The sequence below is a fragment of the Dendropsophus ebraccatus genome, chromosome 7, assembly GCF_027789765.1.
Source record: "Dendropsophus ebraccatus isolate aDenEbr1 chromosome 7, aDenEbr1.pat, whole genome shotgun sequence".
NCBI lineage: Eukaryota > Metazoa > Chordata > Amphibia > Anura > Hylidae > Dendropsophus > Dendropsophus ebraccatus.
The window spans coordinates 85194148-85209561 of record NC_091460.1 but is presented as its reverse complement, the minus strand read 5'-3'; positions in this window follow the sequence as shown (position 1 = coordinate 85209561).

Below are 15414 nucleotides of genomic sequence, written 5' to 3'. Positions count from 1 at the left end.
GAACTATTAATTAATCACATTCCTGATCTCGTACGGTAAACGGCGTCAGCGCCAAAAAAATCCCAAAGTGCAAAATTGCGCATTTTTGGTCGCATCAAATCCAGAAAAAATGTAATATAAAGCGATCAAAAAGTCGTATATGCGCAATCTAGGTACCGATAGAAAGATCACATCATGGCGCAAAAAATGACACCTCGCACAGCCCCATAGACCAAAGGATAAAAGTGCTATAAGCCTGGGAATGGAGCGATTTTAAGGCACGTATATTGGTTAACAACGGTTTGAATTTTTTACAGGCCATCAGATACAATATAAGTTATACATGTTATATATCGTTTTAATCGTAACGACTTGAGGAACATGCATAACAAGTCAGTTTTACCACAGGGCGAATGGCGTAAAAACACATTTCCCCCAAATAAAAGAAATGCGTTTTTTTTTTTCAATTTCACCACACTTTGAATTTTTTTCTTGTTTCGCAGTGTACTTTATGCAAAAATTCAGCCTGTAATTGCAAAGTACAATTAGTGAAGCAAAAAATAAGGGGTCATGTGGGTTTCTAGGTGGAAAAATGCAAGTGCTATGACCTTTTAAACACAAGGAGGAAAAACCGAAAACGTAAAAACGAAAATGGGCCATGTCCTTAAAGGGTTAAGAACAACTATTGGAATACCCCTTAGAGAGCGACTTGGGTACCATCCCTTTAAGAGCGGCTTGGGTACTGTGCCTTTAAGAGCGACTTGGGTACCGTCCCTTTAAGAGCAGCTTGTGTACCGTCCCTTTAAGAGCGACTTGAGTACCGTCCCTTTGAGAGCGACTTGGGTCTAGGCTCTGCTACATCACTGACTCAGCTCTGCTATTTAGTGCGGGTATTGGCTCTGCTACACAGCTGGCTCAGCTCTTATCGCTCTGCTACACAGCTGCATAAGCTCTGCTACGTAGTGTGGGTATCATCTCTTCTACACGGCTGGCTTAGCTCTGGTTTATAGTGCGGGTATAGGCCCTGCTACACGGCTGTCTCAGCTCTGCTACGTAGTATGGGTATCGGCTTGCCTACACGGCTGGCTCAGCTCTTCTATGTAGTGCGAGTATCAGCTCTGCTACACAGCTGCATCAGCTCTGCTACTTAGTGTGGGTATTGGCTCTGCTACACGGCTGGCTTAGCTGTAGTACGTAGTGCGGGTACCGGCTCTGCTACACGGATGGCTCAGCTCTGCTATGTAGTGCGAGGATCAGCTCTGCTACTCGGCTGGCTCAACTCTTCTACGTAGTGCCTGTATTAGCTCTGCTACATGGCTGCCTCAGGTCTTCTACGTAGTGCCGGTATTGGCTCTGCTACACAGCTCCCTCAGCTCTGCTATGTAGTGTGGGTATCGGCTCTGCTACATGGCTGGCTCAGCTATGCTACATAGTGCTGGTATCGGATCTGCTACATGGCTGCCTCAGCTATGCAACGTAGTGTGGGTATCAGCTCTGCTACATGGCTGGCTGAGCTCTGCTACTTATAATGAAAGATCATTGCTCGGTTACTATGACAATCTTACTCAACCAAAAATAGATAGCACACTTGTCACCACCGGGTCTGTGTGCAAGGCGGTTCATGCTGCATTAATCGCAGAAGAATTTATGGAAGAAGAAATGGAAGAAGAAGAATACAGATTACAATATAGTGCTTTTTCAAGCACTATTATTGCTATAATTTGAAAGTTGAGCTGAATGGACCATCCAACTGCCAAAAAATGGAAATGAACACCTAGTCAATTGGAATTCACTTAAAGGGGTTTTCCAGAGACAAAACAAAAGAAATGCCAAAAGTGTCAGGATGCTCTTACTGGACCTCACATGAAATCTCCATGCTGAAATTGTGGCATTCCACAGACCCAACAAGCCTTTGTTCCAGCTGTCAGGTTTCACTCTACTCCATAGTTTCTTACTTTTGCACCTGATGACAACATCTACCCCTTCCCAACATGCATTGCGCTGTTCAGCTTCCATAGAGACCAGCCTATCTCACTGCTCATATATAGAAATCCCCTCCCCTTATACATTACTATGCTCTCCGCCCAGACTGCTGTGAGCTATAGTAAAACGCTTAAAAAGAAAACACTTCTTTTATATCATGGGTTAAGATTTTCACTTTTGCGCTTTTATTTTTTCCTCCTCGTGTTTAAAGGCCATAGCACTTCCTTTTTTTCCACCTACAGACCCACATGGGCCCTTATTTTTTGCGCCACTAATCTTACTTTGCAATGACAGACTTAACTTTCCATAAAATATGTTGCAAAACCGGGGAAAAAATATTTGCGATGTTAATTGAAAATTCACGGCTAACTGCCGTGGTCCCTGGCTACTGGTGGCCCCTCTCTGACCCCCACCACCCATACCTGACCCAGGATGTACAGTTACGTCTTGGGTCGCAAATCCCACTGTATATATATTTTTTTTAATAAAAATTATTTAAAAAAAAAAAAAAAATTTATAGCGGAAATAATGTGTTCAAAAACATTGCTGAATTTGGCACTCAGGCTTTTTTGAGGCTTAACACATGCATACATGTCTGCACTGGGTTATTTATTCGACAAAGTGCAAGACACAACCCATGCATGCATCTTTTGGGGTGGTTAAGCTGTTTTTAGCTTAAATGAGCAGGGAAGGGGGATATTCCTTATGGAGTGTGGTAGTGACCCACCCACCCTCGCTTTGGTCACTCCCGAAAAACCTTACCCTAATGCCCTAATGGGGCATTCACATGTCGCTCCTGCACGTAAAATCATCTGCAGATCTTAATGCCTGTCAGTACTATGTACACTTTGCAAAATATGCAGTTTAAGTGTTAAAATATGTAGTTCTGCACTGAACTTTGTACAGTTTAATCCGCCCACCCAATAATACCGAAAGGTGGCTTGAAAAGAGCGGCACATCCACTGAGTGTGTCAGAAACCAAAAAGCGACTATTCATGGACGAATGCACTATAAATAGGGCAAGGTAACCTGCCTTTCAGCAACACATAGCTTTAGAGGTTTAGAGGACATCATCCTCTGTGATATATACACCATAAGGAACCCTTCCTATTAGGGATGAGCGAACCGAACCCAAACAAACCAGATTCGTTACGAACTTTGCAAAAAGTTTGGTTCGCCACCGAACCGAACTTTAAGAAAGTTCGTAACGAATCTGGTTAAAATAACAATAACAAAAATAAAATCAAAGACATCTTTAAAAAGTGATGCAAACACCTCTGGAATGCATCTGGGAAGCAGGGAAACAGTATTCCCGAGGAATCAGCATTACGGGGTTAGCGATCCTCGGCAATAATGCCGATGCCTCTAATGATTAATATATTTAATAAATAGAACACATTTTCGTTGTAATAAAGTCAATTTCGTTGTTCAATAATTTAATTAAAACGATTCCATCATTGTGCAATTAATTATACTGTTAAAATAAATATATATATAAATAAATGTATATTTATATATATATATTTATTTTTTTACAGTATGGATTCGTTTAAATTAAATTATTGAACAACGAAACTAATTTTATTACAACGAAAATGTGTTCTATTAATTAAATATTAATTATTACAGGAAGCTCTTTTAAAGCCGTTAATTCATATTCAAGAGCTCACTGTAATAATCAATACTTTACTGAAAACATCAAATGTTTCTTCTAATTATGTTATCACAATAGCATTATTAGAAGAAACATTTTGAATCATAAAATTTACGGGTCCGCAGCACAGTGACTTCATTGTGCTGCGGACCAGCGAAGAGGACACATGGGGGTGAGTATACAGCTCTCCCCATCCCCTCCCCAGCACTGCACCCATCCCAGCAAGGAAGGGGGGTCACTTAACCCCTTCCTTGCTGGGATGGGTGCAGTCTGACATCAGTTTGTCCCCCAAGGGGTTAAGGGGGATGCAATGCATCCTCCCTTAACCCCTTGGGGGCCAGACTGTAAACAGCGATCTGTAAAGATGCTGCATACTGTAAGGTGCACAACACCGCTCACAATGATGGGTGTTGTGCTCCTGTTTGTGTGTTTTTTGTGTGTTTCTCCCTTTTTGTTTTTCAGATATCGGTATCCTGTGGATTACGTCGGATTCGGTGGACTACGACGATGACCAGCGGTTGTTTGGATTTTTGTTTTAAATAAAATGGTCAATGAGGGGTGTGGGGGTGTTTTTAACTGAATAAAAAAAAAATTCACTTGTGTCTTGTCTTTATTTCTTTACTTTATAGACTTAGTAGTGGAAGCCGTCCAATAGCCGTCGTTTTTTTTAAAAATAAATAATAAAAAAAAACGCATAGGATCCCCCGTATTTTCATAACCAGCCGGGTTAGAAACCAAGCAACAGCAGCCTGGTAACACCAGGGTGGGAAGAGCCATTGGTTTAGGCCCTCCCCAGCCTAAATCTTACCAGCCTGCTGCCGCCCCAGTCCAGGAGCGCCAATTTTGACGCTCCGGGACCACTGGCACCTGGCTCTTCCCAGTACCCCTGGTGGCATTGGGTACTGGAGTAATAATGGGGGGGTTAGTGTTAGCCATTTTATACCAGCTAACACTAGACCCCGACTTAGTAATGGATTCCGTCTATTAGACGGCTTCCACTACTAAAGTCTATAAAGTAAAGAAATAAAGACAAGACACAAGTGAAATTTCTTTTTTATTCAAATAAAAACACCCCCACACCCCTCATTGACCATTTTATTTAAAAAAAAAAAATCCAAACAACCGCTGGTCATCGTCGTAGTCCATCAAATCCGACGCAATCCACAGGATTACCCCCTTCCTTGCTGGGATGGGTGCAGTGCTGGGGAGGGGGTGGGGAGAGCTGTATACTCACCCCCATGTGTCCTCTTCGCTGGTCCGCAGCACAATGAAGTCACTGTGCTGCAGACCCGCTAATTATATGTGCGCTCAGCCGATCAGCTGAGCGCACATATGATTCAAAATGTTTCTTCTAATAATGCTATTGTGATAGCATAATTAGAAGAAACATTTGATGTTTTAATTAATGTAAAGTATTAATTATGACAGAAAACTCTATTGCCGGCAATATGAATTAACGGCTTTAATAGAGTTTCCTGCAATAATTAATATTTAATTAATAAAACACATTTTCGTTGTAATAAAATTAGTTTCGTTGTTCAATAATTTAATTTAAACGAATCCATACTTGTGAAATTAAATATATTGTAAAAAAATATATATATTATAATAATAATAATAATATAATATACATTTATATATATATATATATATATATATATATATATTTATTTTAACGGTATATTTAATTGCACAATGATGGAATAGTTTTAATTAAATTATTGAACAACGAATGTGACTTTATTACAACGAAAATTTGTTCTAATAATTAAATATATTAACCATTAGAGGAGTCGGCATTATTTATTTATTTTTTCACAATTTTTGCACTTTGATTTTTTCCACTTTTTTCATTGTAGTAGCAACTGCAACTACACGAAACTATACCCTATTACACTTCCACTATTGTAGCTGCAATTATTCAGCCGTTATTGCAAGGTTCGTTTTCGGTTCGGTTCGTCAGTTCGCTCATCCCTACTTCCTATAGCTTTAAACCAATCAAAAACCCACAAGAGCAATGAAAACGTCACACAACAAGTACCCTCTCAAGGACCATTGTGCAAGCTCTAAGTACCCTTGAGTTATATTAAAAGCCCCAAGAACAATTATTGTCCAGTTACTATGCATGTCCTGAAAAATTGAACACGAATGGTAAGATTCCTTGGCACAATTGCCATGGTTGAAACCCTATGGCTATGATTAACAAGAAGGGAAATGTCCTCTTTCTGACTATGCATGGGGGATTGTGTTTGGATAATCCTGTGCTTGGGGCATGGGTTGCACATTGTACTTTGGCGAAACATCAAGCTTGTGTGGTTAATTAATGCTATGTTGGAAATGTTTTGGCATGGACACTAAATTTAAAAATGTGGGTGGGGGATTTATCAAAGCGGTCAAAATACAACTGGCTCAGTTTCCCCTAGCAACCAGCAACTAGAGTCCACTTTTCATTCTTCACAGATTACTTGGAAAATGCAAGGTGGAATCTGATTGGTTGATAGGGCCAACCCAGCCAATTCTACTTTACACAAGTTTGATAAATTTCCCCCCGGGGTGCAATTACTTGGTATGCTAATTACTTGGTAAGTAAAAAAAAAAAAAAAAAAGATGATTACTATTTGCACCTAAAAGACCAGGCTCATTTTTCAAAATCTGACCTGTCTCACTTTATGCGCTTATAGCTCAGTGATGCTTTAACGTATGCTAGCGATTCTGAGATTGTTTTTTTGTCACATATGGCACTTTATATTAGTGGCAAAATTTGGTCACTACTATGTGTGTTTTTTGTGAAAAACATCAAAATATCATGAAAAATTGAAAAAATTTGCATTTTATGAACTTTGAAATTCTCTGCTTATAAAAAAAGAAAGTCGTATCACATAAATTAGTTACTAAGTCACATAACCGATATGGCTGGGTCCTTCTCGGAGGGATATCTGGCTAGTCCTGTGTTTTGAGACTCTTCAATGAGGCTCCACAGACTCCTCTTTTGCATACTCATGTTTCCCAGGGGGCAATGCACCTAGGACTTCACTGCATTGAGCGCTTTCATTAGCAGCCGGCAGTGTTGTCATTTGTCTGTTCTCCCTGAGTTCAACATAACCGATATGTCCTCTTTATTCTGGCTTCATTTCATAAACATATTTAACTTTTTTAGGGTTTTACGGGGCTTAGAAATTTATAAGCAAATTACCACATTTTCGTGAACGTTTCCAAAACTGATTTTTTTAGGGACCAGTTCTTATTTTAAGTTGATTTAGGAGGTTTGTATACTGGAAACCCCCATAAGTGACCCCATTTTGGAAACTAGACACCTTAAAGAATTAATCTAGGGGTATAATGAGCATTTTAACCCTACAGGGGCTCGAGGAAAGTATTCACCATTAGGCTGGTTCACACTACGTATATTTCAGTCAGTATATTTCAGTCAGTATTGCAACCAAAACAAGGAGTGGATTAAAAACACAGAAAGGCTCTGTTCACACAATGTTGAAATTGAGTGGATGGCCACCATATAACAGTAAATAACTGCCATTATTTCAATATAACAGCCATTATTCTAAAATAACAGCAAATATTTGCCATTAAATGGCGGCCATCCACTCAATTTCAACATTGTGTGAACAGAGCCTTTCTGTGTTTTTAATCCACTTCTGGCTTTAGTTGCAATACTGACTGAAATATTCTGACTGTAATATACATATACTGACTGAAATATACGTAGTGTGAACCCAGCCTTAGGCGGTAAAAAAATGAAAAATTAAAATTTTCCAATAATATATAAGTTTAGATTAAAGTTTTTCATTTTCAAAAGGAACATGAGAGAAAAAGCACCCCAAAATTTGTAACGCAGGTTCTCTTGAGTACTACGGTGTCCCATATGTGGGCGTAAACCACTGTATGGGCACACAGCGGGGCTCAGAAGGAAGGGAGCGCCAATTAGCTTTTCCATTGCAGATTTTGCTGAAGAAGTTTCCGAGCGCCAGGTGCATTTGCAGAGCCCCTGTAGTGTCAGCAGAGAAAAAAAAAACCATAAAAGTCACCCCATTTTAGAAAGTACACCGGTCAAAGAATTCATCTTGGGGTAGGATGAGCATTTTGACCCCACAGGTGTTAGAGGAAAGTATTCAAAATTAGACAGTAAAAATGAAAAACTATTTTTTTCCAAAAATATGTTCGTTTAGTTTGAAATTTCTCAATTTCATGAGGAACAAGAGAAAAAAAGTACCCCAAAATTTGTAAAGCAGGTTCTCCTGAGTAAAAAGGTACCTCATATGTGGGCATAAACCACTGCATGGGCACACAGCAGGGCTCAGAAGAAAAGGAGTGCCAATTAGCTTTTTCAATGCAGATTTTGCTGAAGAAGTTTCTGAGCGCCAGGTGTGTTTGCAGAGCCCCTGTAGTGCCAGCGGAGTAAAATCTCGCCATAAGTCACCCCATTTTAGAAAGTGCACGCCTTAAAGAATTCATTTTAGGGTGTGATGAGCATTTTTACCCCACAGGTATTAGAGGAAAGTATTCAAAAGTAGACAGTAAAAATGAAAAACTCGGATTTTTCCAATAATATGTTCTTTAGTTTGAAATTTTTCTATTTCATGAGGAACAAGACAAAAAAAGTACCCCAAAATATTTAGCTAGTAATAGTTATTAGAATAGTGCAGTTACTAAAATAAAATAAAAAAATTAGATTACAGGTAATGTGGGGTGATTACGGACAGTCTGGGGTGGTTACGGACAGTCTGGAGTGGTTCCGGGTAATCTGGGGTGGTTACAGGTAATCTGGGGTGGATACGGTCAACATGGGGTGGTCACAGGCAACCTGCTGTGGTTACCGCAACCTGGGGTGGTTACAGGCAACCTGGGGTGGTTACGGGCAACGTGGGGTGGATACGGACAACCTGCTGTGGTTACAGACAATCTGGTATGGTTACAGGTAACCTGCTGTGGTTAGAGGCAACGTGGGTTGGTTCCGGACAATCTGGGCTGGTTACGGACAATCTGGGGTGGTTACAGACAATCTGGGGTGGTTACGGACAATCTGGGGTGGTTACTGATAATCTGGGGTGGTTACAGGCAACCTGGGGTGGTTACAGGCAACCTGGGGTGGTTACAGGCAACTTGGGGTGGTTACAGGCAACCTAGGGTGGTTACGGGCAACGTGGGGTGAATACGGACAACCTGCTGTGGTTACAGACAATCTAGGGTGGTTACAGGCAACCTGCTGTGGTTACGGGCAACGTGGGGTGAATACGGACAACCTGCTGTGGTTACAGACAATCTAGGGTGGTTACAGGCAACCTGCTGTGGTTACGGGCAACGTGGGGTGGTTACAAACAATCTGGGGTGAATACGGACAATCTGGGGTGGTTACGGACAATCTTGGGATGTTACAGACAATCTGGGGTGGTTACAGACAATCTGGGGTGGTTACAGGCAACCTGCTGTGGTTATGGATAAACTGAAGTGCTAATAGGTAATCTGAGGTGGGTACCTGTAATCTGGCGTGGTTACGGGCAATCTGGAGGGGGTCACTGGCAATTTGCGGTGGTTAGAGGCAAGGTGCGGTGGTCAGAGGCAAGGTGCGGTGGTCAGAGGCAAGGTGCGGTGGTCAGAGGCAAGGTGCGGTGGTCAGAGGCGACGTGCGGTGGTCATAGGCGATGTGAGGTGGTCAGAGGCAAGGTACGGTGGTCAGAGGCAAGGTGCGGTGGTAAGAGGCAACCTGCGGTGGTTGCGTGCAATCTGGGGGGTTACATGTAATCTGGCATGATTACAGGCAACCTGGGGTGGTTACAGACAATCTAGAATTGTTACGGATAGACTGAAGTGCTTATAGGTAATCTGGGGTGGGTACATGTAATTTGGGGTGGTTACAGGCAATCTGGGGTGATTACGGACAATCTGGAGGGGGTCACTGGCAACGTGCGGTGGTTACAGGCAACATGCGGTGGTTATGGGCAACATGCGGTGGTTACGGGTAATCTGGGGGGTTACGTGCAGTCTGACGTGATTACAGACAACCTGGGGTGGTTATGGGCAACGTGCGGTGGTTACGGGCAACCTGCGGTGGTTACGGGTAATCTGGGGGGTTAGGGGTAATTTGGGAGTAAACTGCAATTATTACTATAATAAAAAGTGTGTTTTTTATTTTTTTGTATGTTTGTCACTTTTTGTACTTTATACATTCATTTTCACTATATTACTATGATTACTGTGATATTTTCTATCACAGTAATCATAGTTCAGTGACAGAGACCAAATTGGTCTCTGTCACTTTAAATTTTCAGAGCTGGCTGGTTGTGGAGCGCATGCACACTTCATAACCAGCCAGGACACCGAAGAGGAAGGAGCTCCAGGATCAGGTAATGTATAAGGGGTAGGGGGGGTGACTGGAGGACGGGGTGACAGGGGGGGTGGGGGGCGACTTGGGGGGTGGGGGAAATCACTTTTTATCCCCTGTCACCAATCATTCATGGTGACAGGGGATAAAAAGTGCCTAGAGCACATGGCACAAGCGATCAGCGGTATATAGTATATACCGCTGATCGCTTGTACCGGGACCCCACAGGGGGGTCCCCGATGACTGCCCCATGCTCTCCGCTACCTTTGGTGGCGGAGAGCATGGGGCTTTCATTTATTTTTCTTTTTTGATCACTGTGAACAGACATTAGTCTGTTCACAGTGATGGCGGGAGGGGTGGTTAGTTACTGGGGCACTAGGGGGGCTGATCTGGCGTCTGATTTTATTTATTTCATCTGAAATAACAGCTGAAATACGGCGGCGGCACTGGCCCATTAGTGACCGCCGTTTCGGCGGTCACTAAGTGGTTAATGGGGGTCAGCTGCGGGATCGCAGCTGATCCTCATTATCTCCAGTGCTGTACTCAGATGAGAGCGGGATCGCTGTCCCTGCAGCGATCCCACTCTCATCACAAAGCCCCTGTCAGTCAGGAACGTATATGTACATTCCTACTGCACGGGGCATGTGCAATAGGAACGTATATATACAGATTGCTGACGTGAAGGGGTTAAGGTGGGTGACATAGAAGTGGTGCCTGGGTTTGGACCCAAACCCTTACCCACTTTATGGTCACAGATGTTACATATGGTTGAATGGTCTTTTCCGCCACCAAGACAGAAGAACTGCCACAATGTTGCTGCCATTGGGCAGTTTTTCCAAGCAGGGACACTGGTAGCCTCTTCTGGCCTGCCGCTACCCGTTGAGTGCCAGGGCCTTCCAGACCTCTTTTTGCTGATGCTGTACCCCTACCACTTTTCCCTCCTCACCCAGAATCTTTGGATGGGACCTGACTCCTAGGCTTTTCTTCTCCATAGTCATGCAATACGATCCCATACTGCATCCAGAAGCTGACCCTACCTGGCTCTCCCCACTGCTCTGGGGCATATCAATTCTGGGTGTCTCAATGCTTCTTTCAAATTCTTGCCTCTCAGGAGATTATCTAATAGATCTGCCAAATCCAGCATCTCTGAATCTAGCCAATCTGCTAGGCTCACCCAGAGCGCTTTTGCTGACGTAACCGGAAATTGGAATTGGGTCTCAGACATCCAATCAAGACTTTCACGAGTAGGTCTTTGAGTGGGATCACTTTTTGTGCCACCTTGGCCTATGACACTGGATGCACTCTGAGAAGGGCCAGATTTCTTTTGTTTCTTTTTAAATTGAACCAAAGGTTTTTTTTTTCTGTAATGTAAAATGTCTTAACAACACCAAATGAATTGGTACAATGCACAACCAGCACCCAGTCACTTATTGTGTACCCCCAGTGATTTGGTATAATGTACACCCAGTGATTTGGTTTAATGTACACCCAGTGACATGCTACAATGCACAACCTGCACCCAATCATTTGTTATGTACACCCAGTCACTTGTTATAATGTACACCCAGTGACCTGCTATAATACACAACCTGCACCCAGTCACTTGTTATGCACACCCAGTGACTTGGCATAATGTACACTTAGCAACTTGCTATTATGTACCACCTGCACCCAGTCACTTGTTTTGCACATGCAGTGACTTGATAAAATGTACACCTAGCAACTTGCTATAATGCACCACCACCACCCAGTTACTTTGTATACTGGACACTGGCTGTACAGCTCCCACAGAAAATCACCCACAATCAACCAAAAACCCACACTCCACCCTCCTATCCTCACCTCTTTGTCCCTATCTTTCTGTATTTCTCTAACAGCCTGCTGCAACCTATTCTTCACTATACATACAGACAACTGCCCGCCTCCAGAAAAGTGACTCACCCTAAATAAAGGGTCAGGGGGAGTTGCTTACATTACATAGGAGCTTACTAGTGATAGGACCCCTGCCCAGTGACAATACTGTATGCTAACATGTGTGGCCGCCATGTTCAGTGCAATTTGCTTTGCTCATCCCTTCTTACAATCTCAATTGAATGGGAAGAGTCATATGACTGCACTGTACATGCTGCCAATTATGTATAGGGACTAGTGATGAGCGAGCATGCTCATCCAAGCTTGTTCTCGATCGAGTATTAGGGTACTTGATGGTACTCGTTACTCGGGCGAGCATCTTGCGATACTCGAGAAAATCTCATCATCCATTTCCTGTAAGTTTGGGCGCTATTTCTCAGTCAATTAACATGCAGGAGACACTTTGGTAAATCCTGTGATCACGTGGGACCCATACATGTCGATAGCAGCAATTGGTTGGCCAGATCAGATGACCCTGCCATTTAAAAACGCGCAGCCGGCAGTACTCGCTTCAGACGCATGCTGTGAGAGATCAGGGACAGAGCTGCTGCTTCTCAGGGAGAGTGTCAGTGTAGGATTTAGCATTGCAATAGGCAGGGAATACTAGCAATACAAACAAACAGCCCTTTTCAGGGCTTCAAATCGTTTTTTAATAGTATTACTACAGACTGCTGGCTGGGACTTGCAGTGCTGCTACTGCGATTTGAAGAGCACACTGTGGTGATCGGCTGCTGGCAGAAAGGGGACATTAGGTGTTGCATACAGACCCCTAGGAAGTGCTCAGTGTACTCTTTTTTGATTTTGTGGCTGGTGGTCCTGCTGTACTACATTGGTACTTTTTGGCTACTAAATCTAGAGTGAAAACAGGTGGGTGTGTACTCGAGCGCTGTCTGTGTGATTTTAATGTGTACTAAGGACAGATGGGATCACCTGAATATCCCAATAGTAGTACAAACAAAAAACAAAGTAATTGTACCTGTTCCACGCATGTGATATATAGAATGTGCAATGGACTGTTGAAAAAGCCCTACACTATGGCTGTATAATCAGTACGAACCTCCAGATACACGTTCTATCCAGGTTGAGGTTTGTCAGGTAATCCACTGCATGTATCCCCTCTGGAATAGTGTGAAAAGAAGCTAGCAATCCTCACTCCAGGTGGTGGTGTAGTGATTGTTGAAGAGAGTTGCAGTCTGTTTGCTCCAATTGAAATATCCTCTTCACAAAGGACGCGCTCCGGCCGGTAGCGTGTGCAACACTTGTAATGTAAAAGTCTTTTGCTGGGTAGTGTGACGTCACAAACTACTTAAGCTGATGGGACACAAAACACCTCGACATGTTTCGGAGGATCCGCCCTCCTTTCTCAAGAGACTCGCTTGTTATTTTTTTAGAAACAGTGGATGATACAAGCAACTGTAGCCCGTAGTTGCTGAGGTTAACCTCTTTCCCTTTATACCAGAGGGAAATGGACAGGAGAAAACAGAAAACCGTGTAGTGAGGTCCTGATACAAATAAATAATCAATAATTCATAAATGGTAAATCGAATGAAAAATCATGAAAAAAATATATAAAATATGAAAAATAAAATATAAAAAGTGAGTGAGTTTATAGATTAGTCATTAATTGGTCTCATTCATATGTATGTTTTTTTCACTTTTTATATATTTTTTTATATTTTATATTTTAATTTTTTCATGATTTTTTATTCGATTTACCATTTATGAATTATTGATTATTTATTTATTTGTATCAGTATCTTTTTATCTTGAATTGTTGATTGCCTATTTATTCTTATTCTTACCAGTATTTATTTATCTAGATCATCTATCAGTATAGAATTTTAATCTGATAAGGTTTTCATACATTTGGACTTTTAATACTATATGACATATTATTGTCAACTTTGTTATTTTAAACATCCATAATAAATCAACTAATTAGACTTCAATCACACATTCATTTACTATTATTTTGTTATATTAATAGTTACCTGAGGACCTCACTACACGTTTTTCTGTTTTCCCCTTTATTTTTTCCTATATTTTATTTACTGCTTTTCATGGTTTGTTTCTGGACTGAGAATTTTTCTGAACATTTACAGGCAGCCTGGAGGTAGCGAAAGATAAACTACAGACTACTATGAAGTAAGAAATGTTACTTTTCTTAATAATATATGCTACAAAGTTTAATGAATTCATATGCGCTTTTGATGCATGTAGAGAATAATGACAAGTATGCTTTATAGTGCATATAAAACTAGTAATTTCATTTAACCTGTAATTCAATTTGTGCAGGTAAAAGCAACACAAAATTCTTACCTTTAGTAACACAATGATTCATATTCAAAGTATTCTATAGTGCCTCATATATTCTACTTTCTCTTACAGCTTATTTTATTTGAAGGTCTTCAGGTTAGTTTTTAATGCAATATGTGTTCTTTGAAATGGACCAGAGATCCTTGCTCTGAAAAATGATGGCAAGTGGTCTCCTCCCTTGGGGGAATTATTATTGGCTGCATATTCGATAAAAGATTCTGTGCATTCAGATGAGCATAGCGACTAACATCTTACAGAAATCAGTTTCACTGTTATCCTAGCGTGAAGGTCATACCAGTCAATGAAGTGCTCTAGTATTTATTGAAGAAAACTATTTCTTTTCTTTAATCTTTAATCAGATCATCCCCCATTACTTAAGTATTTTTCTATGCAGTGCAAAATCCATTAAATACTCTATATTAAATAATATGGCACTTATGTCAAGATTGGACTTATTTAACCAAAGTAAACAAGAATATAGATATTTTACATAAAAGTGGTCATTTCAATGTTAGAATGGAATATAGCACTTTGAGCTTACATAGTGAATAATCCAGCTTTTCAAACATATTTTTGAGCATACACAATGAGCAAATATCATATGGTAATTAGGGGTAAATTAGTGATTGCCCCTGTAAATGAGGAGCTCAATCTGTATGCAGGGCTTGTACTTCTATTGATAAAATGTTTAACCTGATCTGAGTTTTATTTTTCTTTAGCTGGTAAGTTTATAATTGAATTTATATCAAAACTAAAATGAAAATATATTTTAACCCCTTAGGGACCAAGCCTATTTGGACCTTAATGACCAGGCTCCTTTTTCAAAATCTGACCAGTCTCACTTTATGCGCTTATAGCTCAGTGATGCTGTAACGTATGCTAGCGATTCTGAGATAGTTTTTTCGTAACATATGGTACTTTATGTTAGTGGCAAAATTTGGTCACTGTCTTGTGTGTTTTTTGTGAAAAATATCAAAATATCATGAAAAATTTGAAAAATTTGCACTTTACAACCTTTGAAATTCTTTGCTTCTAAAAAAAGAAAGTCACATGACAAAAATTAGTTAGTAAGTCACATTATCAATATGTCCTCTTTATTCTGGCTTCATTTCGTAAACATATTTAACTCTTTTAGGGTGTTACAGGACTTAGAAATGTATCAGCAAATTATCAATTTTTCATGAAATTTCCAAAACTGATTTTTTTTAGGGACCAGTTCTTTTTTTAAGTTGAT